Source organism: Canis lupus, chromosome 1 (assembly GCF_003254725.2).
Source record: "Canis lupus dingo isolate Sandy chromosome 1, ASM325472v2, whole genome shotgun sequence".
Taxonomy (NCBI): Eukaryota; Metazoa; Chordata; class Mammalia; order Carnivora; family Canidae; genus Canis; species Canis lupus.
Genome location: NC_064243.1, coordinates 74,129,712 through 74,143,248, shown reverse-complemented (window position 1 = coordinate 74,143,248; position 13,537 = coordinate 74,129,712).

Genomic DNA, 13,537 nt, shown 5'->3' with positions numbered 1-13,537 from the left:
TGGCAGCAAAACTTGGGTCCCCAGCATAAGATTCAGGTCTACCACACCAGGTCCTGGTTGTCTGGGGTTCTTTTTCATCTCCATTCACAGCTGGAACCATGGTCCCAGGACCCCTCAGATGGGACTAGTAGACCCATTCTGGTTCAGCAGTGAAACACCCACCAGGTGACTCTTTACAAAGGGTTACCTCTGTTGTCACCCATCTGCAGGAGAGAGATGAAGATGCTACACAGCCCAGGGAAGGCTCAGATGCTTTCCTTGTCAGGTGACCAACTTGTAGACTTTTCCTTGAGGGAAGCTTGCAGAATTCTATTCCATAAGGCTTTCAAATAATGGGTTCCAAGAATGAATCTGTCCCTTGCCAGCTTTGCAAGCAAATTGTTTAAATCTCCCAAGTCTCCTTTTAATCTTCTAAAAATGGTATAACACTGCCAAACTCATATGGTTAAATGACATATATGAGGCCCTCACTAGATGACCAGTGCAAAGGATGAATGAGGGCTTTAAACAAAAGGGAATAATGACAGCTCTATGGCAGGGGAAGTTTGTTCACTGTACCTCTTGGGATTATGCTTCTTTTCTCCTTTTGTCCTATTTCATTCAATTTATCCTCATTTATCCCCATAGAAATTTCTTTCCCTTTTTATTCCATTCTCAAGGCAATAAAGAATAAAAAATACACTTGTAAATTATATTTAGTTAATTATACCAAAATATGAAATTTGGCAAGACAGCCCTACATTCCTGCTTCCTTTCTTCCCTCAGACTAAAATTAGCCCCTACGTATGCAGCCAAATTTATTAATGCCCAATAAACATATATATGTGCACCTGGTTTGCATAAGGAAGTGATTAAATAAAATTTTTTAAATGCTTGAACCAAGTGGCTAAAGACTAGAGTTTAAGTTGTTGCTTTGCCCACAGATACTCTGTGTGACATTCAGAGAGTCGTTTGACCTCCGTGAGTCTCAGTTTCCACATCTCCATTTGGACTAAATTCTCTTATGTCTGGCCCTCTTATAGGTCGTAACACTTGAGGAAAAGCGTTTGGGTTCTTAGGTACTCTTGGGAGAATTGAGACTTTTATCATTATGCAAAATTAGAGAGGGAAACAAACCATGAGAGACTCCTAACTCTGGGAAACAAACAAAGGGTTGCGGAAGGGGAGGTGGGTGGAGGGATGGTGTAACTGGGTGACGGGCAATGAGGAGGGCACTTGATGGGATGCACACTGGGTGTTATACTATATGTTAGCAAATTGAATTTAAATTAAAAAAAAAAAGATCCTTCTTGATCTCTGGCACCCTTCCTTGTTTTGAAGACTGTTCTGCAGAAATAAATATAACTACTTCTGTTGCTTTTGGGTTGTGTTGGGGTGGTGTACCTGTCTTCATTCCTTTACTTCTAATCTATGTGTGTTTAAAGTGAGTTTCTTGTAGGAAACACATTGTTGAGTCTCGTGTTTTGATCCACTCTGGCAATCTCTGCCTTTAAACTGGTGCATCTAGACCACTGATGTTCAGAGTGGTTACTGACACAGAGTAATGTCTACCATGTGTGTTACTGTTGTCTAGTGGCTGCCCTCATTCTATGTTACCATTCTTGTCTTCCACTTCTTCCACCTTTTTTTTTTTTTTTGCCTCGTGTGGTTTTATTTATTTTTTTAAAGACTCATTTATTTGAGAGAGAAGGGAGAATGAGCAGGAGGGGCAGAGGGAGAGAGGATCCAAAGCAGACTCCACACTGAGCATGGAGCCCCACAGGAGTCTTGATCTCATGACCTTGAGATCACAACCCGAACTGAAACCAAGAATCTGACACCTAACCAACTGCACTAACCCAGGCCCCTCTGCCTTGCATGGTTTAAACTGATCACTTTGTATGGTTTTATTTACTTTCCTTTCTTAGCATGTCAGTTGTACTTCATTTTTCACTTGTTTTAGTGGTGGACTCAGATACCCAGGAACTTAATGCCTTACACTCCAGAGTGCCTGCCAGCTCAACCTCATCTTAACAGCCAGATTCTGCCTCCAGGACTCAGCTGCATTTCTCTGCAGACTGGGCTTTTGTACTCACCTCATGGAACCCTAAAACCTGGGCCAGCACATAAAACCTTTCTCTTGAGCTGCAGTAGCATTCTGGATAACTGAGAATTCAGACAGATATTTTTATTTCAGTCTTCTTCCCACACAAAGACTTGGCACAAGAGTGGCCAGAACTGCATTGTTCATAACAGACCCAAACTGGAAAAAATTCAAATGTGCAACAACCTGTGAATGGGTAAAAAGAATGTGGTATGTCCATACAATGCAATGTTTTTCAGCAATGAAAGCAAGCAAACTGCAGATGCACGATGAGACATGGATGGACCTCAAAAATGTTTTGCTATGTGAAAGAAGCCAGACACAACAGACTGCACATTGTATGAAATTGTTTATAAAAATGAAAAATGTCCAGAAAAAGGCAAATCTAGACAAAGCAGATTACTGGTTGCTGGGAGAGTGGGGAGGGAGAAATGGGGATTAGCAGTAAATGTTCAAATGTTCAAAGTGTGATTTATGGTGATGATCACACAACTTGGTAAATTTACTAAAAGAAAAATCATTGAATTGTGTACTTGAAATGGATAGATTATACAATATGTACAATATGCCTCAATGAAATTTTTTTAATTCTAAAATTCACAAGCCTGTATTTTAAAATACTTTTTGTGTGACTCTACCTCCCAGCTTCAGTCAATCTGTAGAGTGAACCATACTACATTTTCATCTAATTATTGCTGAAGATTTTACACTAAAATTGCAGAAGCTCCGAATACAGAGCTCACGTCCTGAATCCCACAAGACCTCCCAGAAAGCTTTTCTTATTAACAAGTCTCTGGCTTCAACACACCTGTAAGTTATCCATATTTCTGTAAATTGGATTCTAAATTAATCAGAGTTTTTATTATTTTTCCATCTTCCTTCCTCCAGAATCTTTTCCTGGGGAAAGAGAGTCAGACCATCAAAAGCATTTGGTGCAATTCCAGATGGGGGTCCTATTCCTTTCTACACTCCCCATCACTTAGCACTTAGTAGGACCTCCATATTCATGAAGCCATAGAGAAAGGCGGGTTGTTTGTATTCCATTGAAACATTCATGACCCACTTTCAAGGCACCTCCAAGTGGAGCAGCTGGCTAAGCACAGCACCAGTGAGTCAAATTTGTGTTTGCAGGAGAAACAAATAATTAAAACAGATCAAAGACTCAATGTGATAATTAGAAACATGCTCATCACTCTTCACACGCTGGGAAAATCTCCATTCTCCAAAATGGAGAAACAGCCACAGGCACTATTTTAAAACTGTCCTCCTTCCCAACCCCCGCCACTTAGGTTCACTTTTCTCTTTCTCTTGAGAGGGTTTGAGGTTTCTGCTTGCCATATTTGCAACCTAAGGATTGGTCTCCTTTCTCAGCTTGTTGACCTTTTACACATCCTTTAAGACAACCTCAAATGCCACATCTGAGAAGCTGGTCTTGGTCCCCCTGGGGCTCAGGCTTGTGACAGTTGGAGTACTTCCTCCATTGTGCTTTGTTGAGCTCCTGGGGTGAGGCTGTGGGTTCTGCCACCAGGCCATCTGCCCCATGAGTACCAAGCCTGGGGCACACATCTCTGGGCCTTTGCACAGCCACCAGGCCCCAAGGTCCAGCAGGTGTGCAGTGCAGCTCACCCACCACATGCCACTGGCTACACAGAATCTCTCCTACTCTTCAAGGGCCACCAACATGCCCATAATGCCTACATGTCAGCCTCCTCTCCCCCTCCAGACTCTCAGAGAAAGGAGAAACATTCAGAGCTAACACTCCTTCCACCCCCAAACCATTCCCCACTACCAGTTCTCATCTGCTCCCTTTGGGTCGAGAAGACCCCCTTCCTCTCTTTAAAGCTAAGGCCTCTCGGAGTACCTGGGTGGCTTAGTTGGTTAAATTTCTGCCTTTAGCTCAGGTCATGATCCCAGAGTCCTGGGATTGGAGTCCCTGCTCAGTGGGATGTCTGCTTCTTCCTCTGCCCCTCCCCGCTTGTGCTTTCTCTTGCTTTCTCTCTGTCAAATAAATAAAACTTCTTAAAAATAAATAAATAAAGCTAAGGCCTCTCTTCCACGTTTCCCCACTTCCAGTTTCATCAAGTATCCAGCATTTCCCCTAATGCTTCAACCTCTCTCCCTGTATTCCTTATCTCACCTCCCAGCAAACTCCAGATGACCCCGCCTTGATCCCAGCCAGGCGCATGTTCATGGGAAAGGTAGGAGTCAGGGAGGAGGTAAGGAAAGGGAGCGAATAGATTGGGAATGACCCAGAAGGGATTACCACTGGCTTCCCCAGGCCTCTGTGTTCCTCTTTGTCTACAGGCAATCTCATTCCCAGCTAAGGCTCAGTGAGGAGCTACCCCACACTCCCAGGCCACCCCTAACTCAGTTTTCCCCTGAAGCTTCTACAAGCAGGTAAAAATCTGCACTTCCCTCGTCCTGCCCTTTCCATTCCATGCCCCCTCCAGGCCCGCCTCCCTTAACAGCATCACATGACCCACCCATGGCCCACACATAGACGCTCAAGGCTTCCCATATTCAGTCTCCAAGGACTGGCTTCCTAGGCTCCAGAGCAATTCTTGAAACTTCCCACCAGCACTTCGTTCCCTCCCCAAGTCCCTGATGGGCCATGTGAGAGAGACTGCTCCCCCTCTCACCAACTCCAGTCTCAGGTGCCAATGACATTTCATCACCTCTCCTGCTGATAAGCCCTCACTGGCTCCTCATCATTCAGAAATCAATGTCCACAATCCTTGGCACAACATTTGAGACCCTCTAATTCACCATCCTAAGCCCTCCTGCCCCCACCCCCTGCCCTGCATACCAGCCACACCAAACTAGGGCCTCTTCCTACCCCCACCATGTGTGTCCCTACTTTGTGCCCCTACATAGGCTTTTCCCCTTCTTATCTGTTAAGATGACTCCAGACCAGCCATTCTGGCCTCCTTCCCTTGGTGTTCATGGCACATTGGTGAATCTAGTGCGTCCTGCAATGTGTTGTCAATCAGTGTTTGCTTGTCCATGTCTCCCTCCAAATTGTAAGGATCCTTAAAACAAGGACTCTGCTTTGCTCACATTCACATTGCAGTACCAAGCACATTTTAATAGGTTTTAATATTATTCAGGTATGCCAAAGCCAACAGACCAGGAGAGGACTGCCATTGGAAAGATAGTATGCTACTCACAGTTCCCAAGAGAAGGGGGCACACCATGCCACCATGCCATGGTAGGCCATATGGGGAAGCACCAGAGTTGGTCGGGAGGCAGAGGGAGTAAGGAGAGAACACGAGTAAGAGCTTTTATTGTGGTTTCCATGGGAAGAATAAGTGCACTGGGTGAGCAGGTTTAGGGTTGGCTTGTTTGAGTCATTTCAGAAGACAAGGGAGGGAATATAGGAGCTTTTCCCAGAAACCTGGCATCTGGCCCTGCAGTACTAGGGCAGGTAGATAGTGGCCCCAAGTGTGAGAGTCCAGTAAGGGAGGTTTCTGGATGTGCAGACTCTGGCTGGGCTTCTTTGTATTTGAAAATCACACTGCTGGAAGGAGGACTCCTCACAAGGATGTGGAAGACATCAAGAGAGACAGACACAGAGGCAAGGTGATTCAGGTATATCATCAAGTGGTCCAGAACAATGTGTGTCTGGCATATGCATGCAGAGCAGATGTGAAATTCTCAAGTTGACAGAAGCTAGAGACAAGGTTAATATGGTAGGTGCTTAAAAGTAGTTGAAACAATGATGAAATGGGTAAATGGTTGGGTGGGTAGATATATAGGTGGATAGATAGATGGGTGCAAAGATGTGTGGATGAATGGGTGGGTAAATGGATGGATGGGTGGATAGATAGATGGGTGCACGGATGGGTGGGGGGATGGATGGGTAGATAGATGGGTGCATGGATGGGTGGGACATGGATGGGTAGATAGATGGGTGCATGGATGGGTGGGGAATGGATGGATAGATAGATGGGTGCCTGGATGGGTGGGAGGATGGATGGGTAGATAGATGGGTGCATGGATGGGTGGGGGGATAGGTGGATAGGTAGATGGGTGCATGGATGGGTGGGAGATGGATCAGTAGATAGATGGGTGCATGGATGAATGGGTAGATAGACGGGTGCATGGATGGGTGGGGGGACAGGTGGATAGGTAGACGGGTGCATGGATGGGTGGGGGGATGGGTGGATAGGTAGATGGGTGCATGGATGGGTGGGGGGATAGATGAGTAGATAGATGGGTGCATGGATGGGGGATGGGTGGTTAGATAGGTAGATGGTGCATATTTATGGGTTGGGAGGTAAATGGATGGATGGGTAAATAGATGTATACATGGATGGGTAGGTATGTAGGTGAGTAAATGGCTGGACAGGTGCATAGAGAGGTATGTAGATGGGTAAACGGATAGTTCACTTGCTATTAGTCTCAGGTAGAGAAACCACTGAGGTATTTTTATTTTTGCATATTTCAAATATGGGAGAATTAGGATTTCTCCCTAAAGCAATGCTCAAAAAACCTGAGAAATAACAACAGTTTTCTTTCATAGCCCGATTATGATAGAGATATTTTACAGATACCATTAACTCACAATGTTTCCTTCTAATTATGGTTAAATATAAAATTCATATTATGGTTTTAATTGGAGGGTGAAGGAAGATACCATGAAATGCGTTAAAGACTATAACATCCCACTTTTGAAGAGCTCCTTGGTGCTGATAGAGTCCAGACCTGGATTAAGATGTTCAAGGCCAGAGATAAAGATGCTTTGAGGAGGCCAAGGCTCAGTGTGGTTCGGTGGCTTTGGAAATGGCTACGCTGAGGCTAACAGCCACATCCCCGATGATGCCTGATAGCCAACCTCCTCCCTCTCTCCTTGCTCTTTGCCTGCCTCTCTCCCCCTCCATCTCTATCTGCGCCCTCTCCTTTTCCCACTGTAAATACCAAATTTTTGCCACCAATTAAAAAGTCACTGATGATTTTAAACCCAATGCAGAGATGTTTCAAAAGAAAGCCACACTCTGGAAACAGAGCAAAAAACCAACATTCGAAAATATCCCTGTGGTGCATCCCCCACTTAGATCTGTTTTATGTGATTATAAGATTTTAACTTTTTTTAATATTGACATCACCAGTCTCATAAACAAACACTCTGCCAGTTTACACTATCCAAGTTAATATAAATCCAAACAAATACAAAAGGAAAAAGATTACATTTATAAACTCAAAGATGGCAAACTACTGTATGACTAAAGTCTCGTTTTCTTTATTTTCTTTTTCTTTCTTTCTTTCTTTCTTTCTTTCTTTCTTTCTTTCTTTCTTTCTTTCTTTTTCTTTCTTCTTTCTTTCTTTCTTTCTTTCTTTCTTTCTTTCTTTCTTTCTTTCTTTCTTTCTTTCTTCTTTCTTTCTTTTTTAATCTCATTTTCAGTGGCATCAGTTTACCACCGCAAAAGCACTGGAAGACATTTGAGATGCTCAGAAGGTGAATGTGAGGCTGAGCTTTCCACTGCTCCCAAAAAGAAGGCCACAGGGGCTCATGTAGCACAGCCTTTAGCTGGGAGCTAATAAAAAGTGGGGAAATAAAACACATTACTGCAGTCAGCACAAGAGACGCGGTATCCCATTAAGCAGGCCAGGAAGTTTATTGCTCGTGTCTCAGGCCCCAGTTCATTAAGTGTCACTGCTGAACGGCCTGGTGGTCCCCAGTTCCAAATGCAGTGGACTCTCCTGGCAATGGGAGTCTCGGGAAACCAAGCTAGACCTTTGTTTGGTTTTCTCCCCACAGGCAACAGAAACGGGGCGACAGAGCACAGGTAGCCAACACCGGGCAGCCAAAAAGCCCAGCCCCCCGGTACAGAACCACAACCCGCCTGTACAACGGACAAGGCTTCATCAGGAGCTGATCCCTTGCGCTGCCACCAGGGTCAGCGGCTCCGGCAACCAACACCCACATCCCGTCACTGCTGGTTTTCTCCCCGGGGTGCTCATGGTGGCTGGGGCACCCCAAAGGCACTTACTGGCTCCACCCGGGGGGTCACTTTCTTCTGCTGCCCTGCCCCTGCCCCTGCGCCAGGGGCCCCTCCGCACCTCCTTCCAATACTTGTGCCAACTGGTAGAACAACTTCCCATTTTAGCCAAATCATAAGCCTGGGTTTGTGATGCATAAGCCAGAATGGAGAACCCTGAATGTTATGTAGTGAAATAATCCGTCACATAAATGCGTTAGTTTGAATATGGAGTAGACATCAGACGACATTATGAAATTATTGATGATTTTCTTAGGTGTGATAATAGTGCTACAGTAGTTAGGAAAATCTAAATACACACTCCTGTAGGTGGAGATGGGTAAGTTCTACGTAGCAAAATATAAATATTGAATCTAGATGAAGCGTATGGCTGTTCATTACACTGTTATTCCAGCTTTCTCACGATTTGAACATTTTCTTTAAAAAAAAAAAGATTTTCTTTATTTACTTGAGAGCAAGTGAGAAACCACAAGTGGGGGGAGTGGCAGAGGCCTAGGAAGAAGCAGACCCCCACTGAACAGGAAGGCCCATGCCATGTGGGGCTCTGAGCCCAGGGCTCCGGGATCATGACGCTGCACCCGCTGAGCCACCAAGGTGTGCCCTACTTTGAACATTTTCATAAGAAAAAAACTGCAATTAGCAAACAGCCAAATAAATACTATTATTTTAATGATCTAATGCTTTTTATAACCATAATTTATAGTTAGAAAAAAATAAACTATTACGTGAAGATGTCTCACGTCAGGATAACCTAATCATTGAGAAATCTAAGAGAAGATGCTGGCAGGAAGTGACAGCTGTGCTCTGCGGGGGTTGGGGCCTGGCTGGCCTCACAGCCCTCAGGGAGGGCAGGGCAGGACCGTTCTTCACCACTGTGTGGGGCGAGCAGAGGCCAAGAGGAAGACGAAGGCGGGGGAGACGTCTGTCTAAGGATGTTCAATGCAGCAGTTTATAAAGGAAAACAACTGGCAACGGACCAACTGCCTCTCACTTGGGGGTTGATAAAGCCACATGGTGGAAGGATACTCAGCCATCACCACTTAGGATATAGATCATATACGTTGCCCCTGAAATATGTCCGTAATTGAAAAAGGCACCTTAGGTAATGACAGGGAGACATGATAACTCTTTTCTTTTTTTTTGGTCTTTACTTTTATTTCCCAAAAGGTTTTAAATGATCATTTATGGGACGCCTGGGTGGCTCAGTGGTTGAGCATCTGTCTTTGGCTCAGGGTGTGATCCCGGCATCCTGGGATCGAGTCCCATATCGGGTTCCCCACAGGGAGCCTGCTTCTCCCTCTGCCTGTGTCTCTGCTTCTCTCTCTTTGTGTCTCTCATGAATAAATAAATAAAATCTTAAATAAATAAATGGTCATGTATTATTTTTGTAATGGAAGGGGGCGGGGAATGGTCAGATTCCATTTGGGAACCAACAAGACACATGCCTAGTTACCCAGAGTGAGTCAGTGGGGCACAGTGTGAGCCACTCGGGCCCTCCTGTCTCCAGTGAGAAGAAAGAACATTCTGGCCAGAGGTCCCTGGTCACCTGTCATGGACCGGCTCTGTCCACCAGGACCCCTCCCGGGGCCTAATGAGTTAATCGAGTGTGCAGTTCTCAGGCTTCTCAGAAAGAAGAGCACACGGTGTTATTCTCTCCCTCGCTCTCTCCAGGCCTGCCAGGCTGCATTTCATAGTTGGATTGAAATTCTGCCATCCAGTCTGTGTCTCCACAAACAAATGGAATATTCTGAGCTTCCAGCATTTGGAGGCACACAGCTTGCATCTTTTTATGAAGAAAAATAAACACCGTGTATGGTAACAACCAAGTCATGATGGATACAACATGCCTGCAGTGCACAGCCACTCGCACAGCCCAGGCGGCAGGCTGCAGGCAGGTGGGGCCCGGCCAGCGGGTGACAGGGAGCAGGCTCGGGCCGGGAAGCATGTGGGAGCCGCGTGCGGACATGCCTCCAGGGCTGACGCCTTTGGCTGTCGCCCCTGCCTTTCCTGAAGAACAAAAGGCACATGTCATTTATGCCAATGGCCACAGTGGTGGCGTCCAGTTCCCTCCAAGCTCCTAGTCACGACTCTTGACATGCAGGTTCGTCTGTCCCCCCCCTGGCTTCCCCCGGCTTCTCTGGGACTGGAAAGAATCAAGAACCACTCACTTGTGTTTCTCCAACCCATTTCTTAGGATGGCTGAGCAGTGGTGCTGCAAGCACGGTCCCCAGACCAGCAGTGTCTACACTGGCAGGTGCTGGTACCAAATCCAAGCCTGTGGGCCTCATGGAGGAGGTGGGCAGAGGGCAAGGAACACATGCCAAGTGAATCTGCACCTGCTTATAGACTTTTTTTTTTTTTTTTTTTTTTTGCTTATAGACTTTGCAGAAGGTTTACCCAATAAGTTGGACTGTGTCTCTTTGGTCAAAACTGTGTCGTGTGAATGTTACTCACTTCAAGGGTCAATGTAGCTTTTTGGTTGGGGCCATTTCACTGGGACACATACACACACGTCCTCAGTAAGCAAGGGTTCTGTCAGGGTGGAAGAAGGGAAAGAAGGCTGCTGAGTAGTGACCTGGGGAATGCCTGTTACTGTCATTTTGGTTTTTGGTTTTTGTTTTTTTTTTTTAAGATTTTATTTATTTATTCATGACAGAAAGAGGCAGAGACACGGGCAGAGGGAGAATCAGGCTCCTCTCAGGGAGCCCCACGTGGGACTTGATCCCAGGACTCTGGGATCACAACCTGAGCCAAAGGCAGACACTCAACCACTGAGCCACCCAGGTGTCCCTCTGCTGTCATTTTGGGTTTCTCGTTCATCCCTCCTCTCTCCACCCCTGTCACAAAAAGACTAAGGAGAACTGGTCCACCATCTGCACACGGGCAGATCCAAGGCTCCTGGAGTCATCAGCTTCCCACGGTGGAACCCAGTTGGTCCCTGATCACCTTTGGTGCCAAGGGCAGGAGGAAGTCACCCCCTCTGTGGACCCTGTCTTCTCTCATCTTGGGGGGACACTCCCTCCCTGGGTACCTCACCTCTGGTAGTACAAAGACATCTCTATCCTCAGAAGAGGGCCTTTTTGCTCACAAGCATACTTTCTATGTTTGGGAACTACCCACATCACCAGCAATCTCTCTGTGCCAAGAGGCTGAGCATGTGACACCTCACGGCACCCTCGAACCCCTTGTGGCTGGGCTTTGCTGGACTCGAGGCTCTTAACTGCTCTTATGGGACAGTTTGTCCTTGTACTTGCAGCACTTAGGAGAGCCTGAAAGCCTGGACAGGATGTCCCTACAAACCCTTGTGCTCCAGTCACGCATGGCTGCCCAACCAATCACCTCCAAACTTGGCTTGAGGCAACATCACCTGCCATCGTCCGGTGGGTTTACAGACCTCAGCAGAGGTGCTCACGGAGGCTCCCAGGCAGTCGCATTCAGATGCTGGCCGGACTGCATCTCCGCTGGCCTCGGTATGCACAGGGCAAAGTCCTGGGGCAGGTGCTTGGCTGGCTGTCAGCTGAAAGCTCAGCCGGGGCTGGACACTGGAGCGTGTGCACACAGCTTCTCCGTGTGGCTCGGGCTTTGTCCCAGCAGGGTGCAGGGTTACAAGACAAAGTCTGTTGAGATCAAGCATCCCCAGTGGCCCACACAGAAACCGCCAGGCTCCGCAGGGCCCTGCCGGAAGTGCCAGCCGCACCGCCCTGCTCGAGCAGGTTACTGAGGCCCGCTCAGATTCGGGAGGAGTGGGACCGGAGGCCACCCCTCAAAGGGGAGAGAAGCAAAGCAAATGTGACCATCTTCAATCCCCCATGCCTTGTTTCATCACCAAGGAAGCCGAGGGCCAGGGAGGGTTTATCCGAAGCTCCTCCCGGTAATGGCGGACTCTGAGCTGACGCCTCCTTCCAGCCATCCCGCTGCAGCCCAGCCATTTCCACTGCGGATCAAGGGACACAGTGGTTTTTGTCGAGAAACAACATTATCCTAATTAGAGGAGGGGAAGACACTTTAGGTAAAGCTTCCAGGCTTTGCTCTAGGGAATATTCATTGAATACAGACTTCTTCACAAAATGTCACAGCATCTCTCCCTATTTCCAATACGGTAGAAAGGCGCGGCTGTCCGTGGAGAACAACACTCACTTGCAATAAAGAAACAGCAATTACCTCTTGTGGCCACTCAATTCAGAACTAGATCCTGAGGAAATCCTCAAAGTATTTGTGACAAGTATTTACTGAGTCTTTCTATTTACTGAGTATTTTTTAAAATTGACTATAAAGATGTCTACCTGTGGGAGGTTATATTCTAAGGCCAGAAACTGAATGAGTAAGTTGTCTTTGAATGCAAATTATCAGGGCACCCGGAGGGCTCAGTCGGTTTAGTGTCTGCCTTCAGCTCAGGGCATGATCCCAGGGGCCTGGGATTGAGCCCCACATCAGGCTCCCTGCACAGCAGGGAGTCTGCTTCTCCCTCTCCCTCTGCCACTAGTCCTCACTTGTGCTCTCTCTCTCTCTCTCAAATAAATAAAATCTGTTAAAAAAAAAAAAGTGAACTATCCTAAACACCTCCCTCACCACGTCTTTCTCAGATACTCCAGTATTAACTGAAAGTATTAGGAATTTTTGATCTTCTAGTGATTTCCCCAAATCGAGTCTCCAATGTGGCCAGTCACGTAAGAACTGCAACTCCAGCTGCTCCTGCAGCTCTGTTGACCATGTGACCACATTTGGACCAATGGGATGGGCCCTGTCTAGATCGTTACCTGAAAGGGGTGGGGCATGCCCTGTACCTCCCGCCCCTCTCTGCTGATCGAATCAGGTGCCCTGTAGGAGCCGGAGCAGCATCCTTACACCTATGAGTTGGAAGCCGCTGTGAATGGCAGCGTGAGGCTGCCATTAGTGCTCATCTGTGTCCTGGCACACCTGTGGGACAATCTCTGCCCAGTGAGTGTGTGTGAGCATTTCACCTGCTGGTATGAGGCCTCTACCTTGACCACCTTTGACCACCAGCTCCCATGGTGGCTGTTTGTCAGCCTGAGCCCCAGATGAGAACAACACCCCTTTGTCCACCCTCAGTAGGCAGGTAGCATAACAGGGAAATAAAACTGTTGCTTAACACCAGTAAGATGCCAGGAGTGTTTGTTACTGTGGCATAACCTAGCCTCTCCTGAATACACCAGCCAACAAGACAGAGGGATCTTGGGTCCTTGAACTCACAGTACCACCATCGCTCCTGTGCTGCTTGCACTGTAAGAGAAAAAAATCTTGTCTTTTTTCATGGCACTATTAGTTTGGCAACCAAACCATTTATTTACTAATATAATTCTCTATGATAAATCCAAATTTGGAAGGCACTCAGCCCCTGGAGGTCAAAAGGCAGAGGATGGTGTTGGGGGAGCACCAGGAAGCTGAAGTTTGAGTCCCAATCATAACTGCATGTCCGAGTTTGGACCAATGGAGT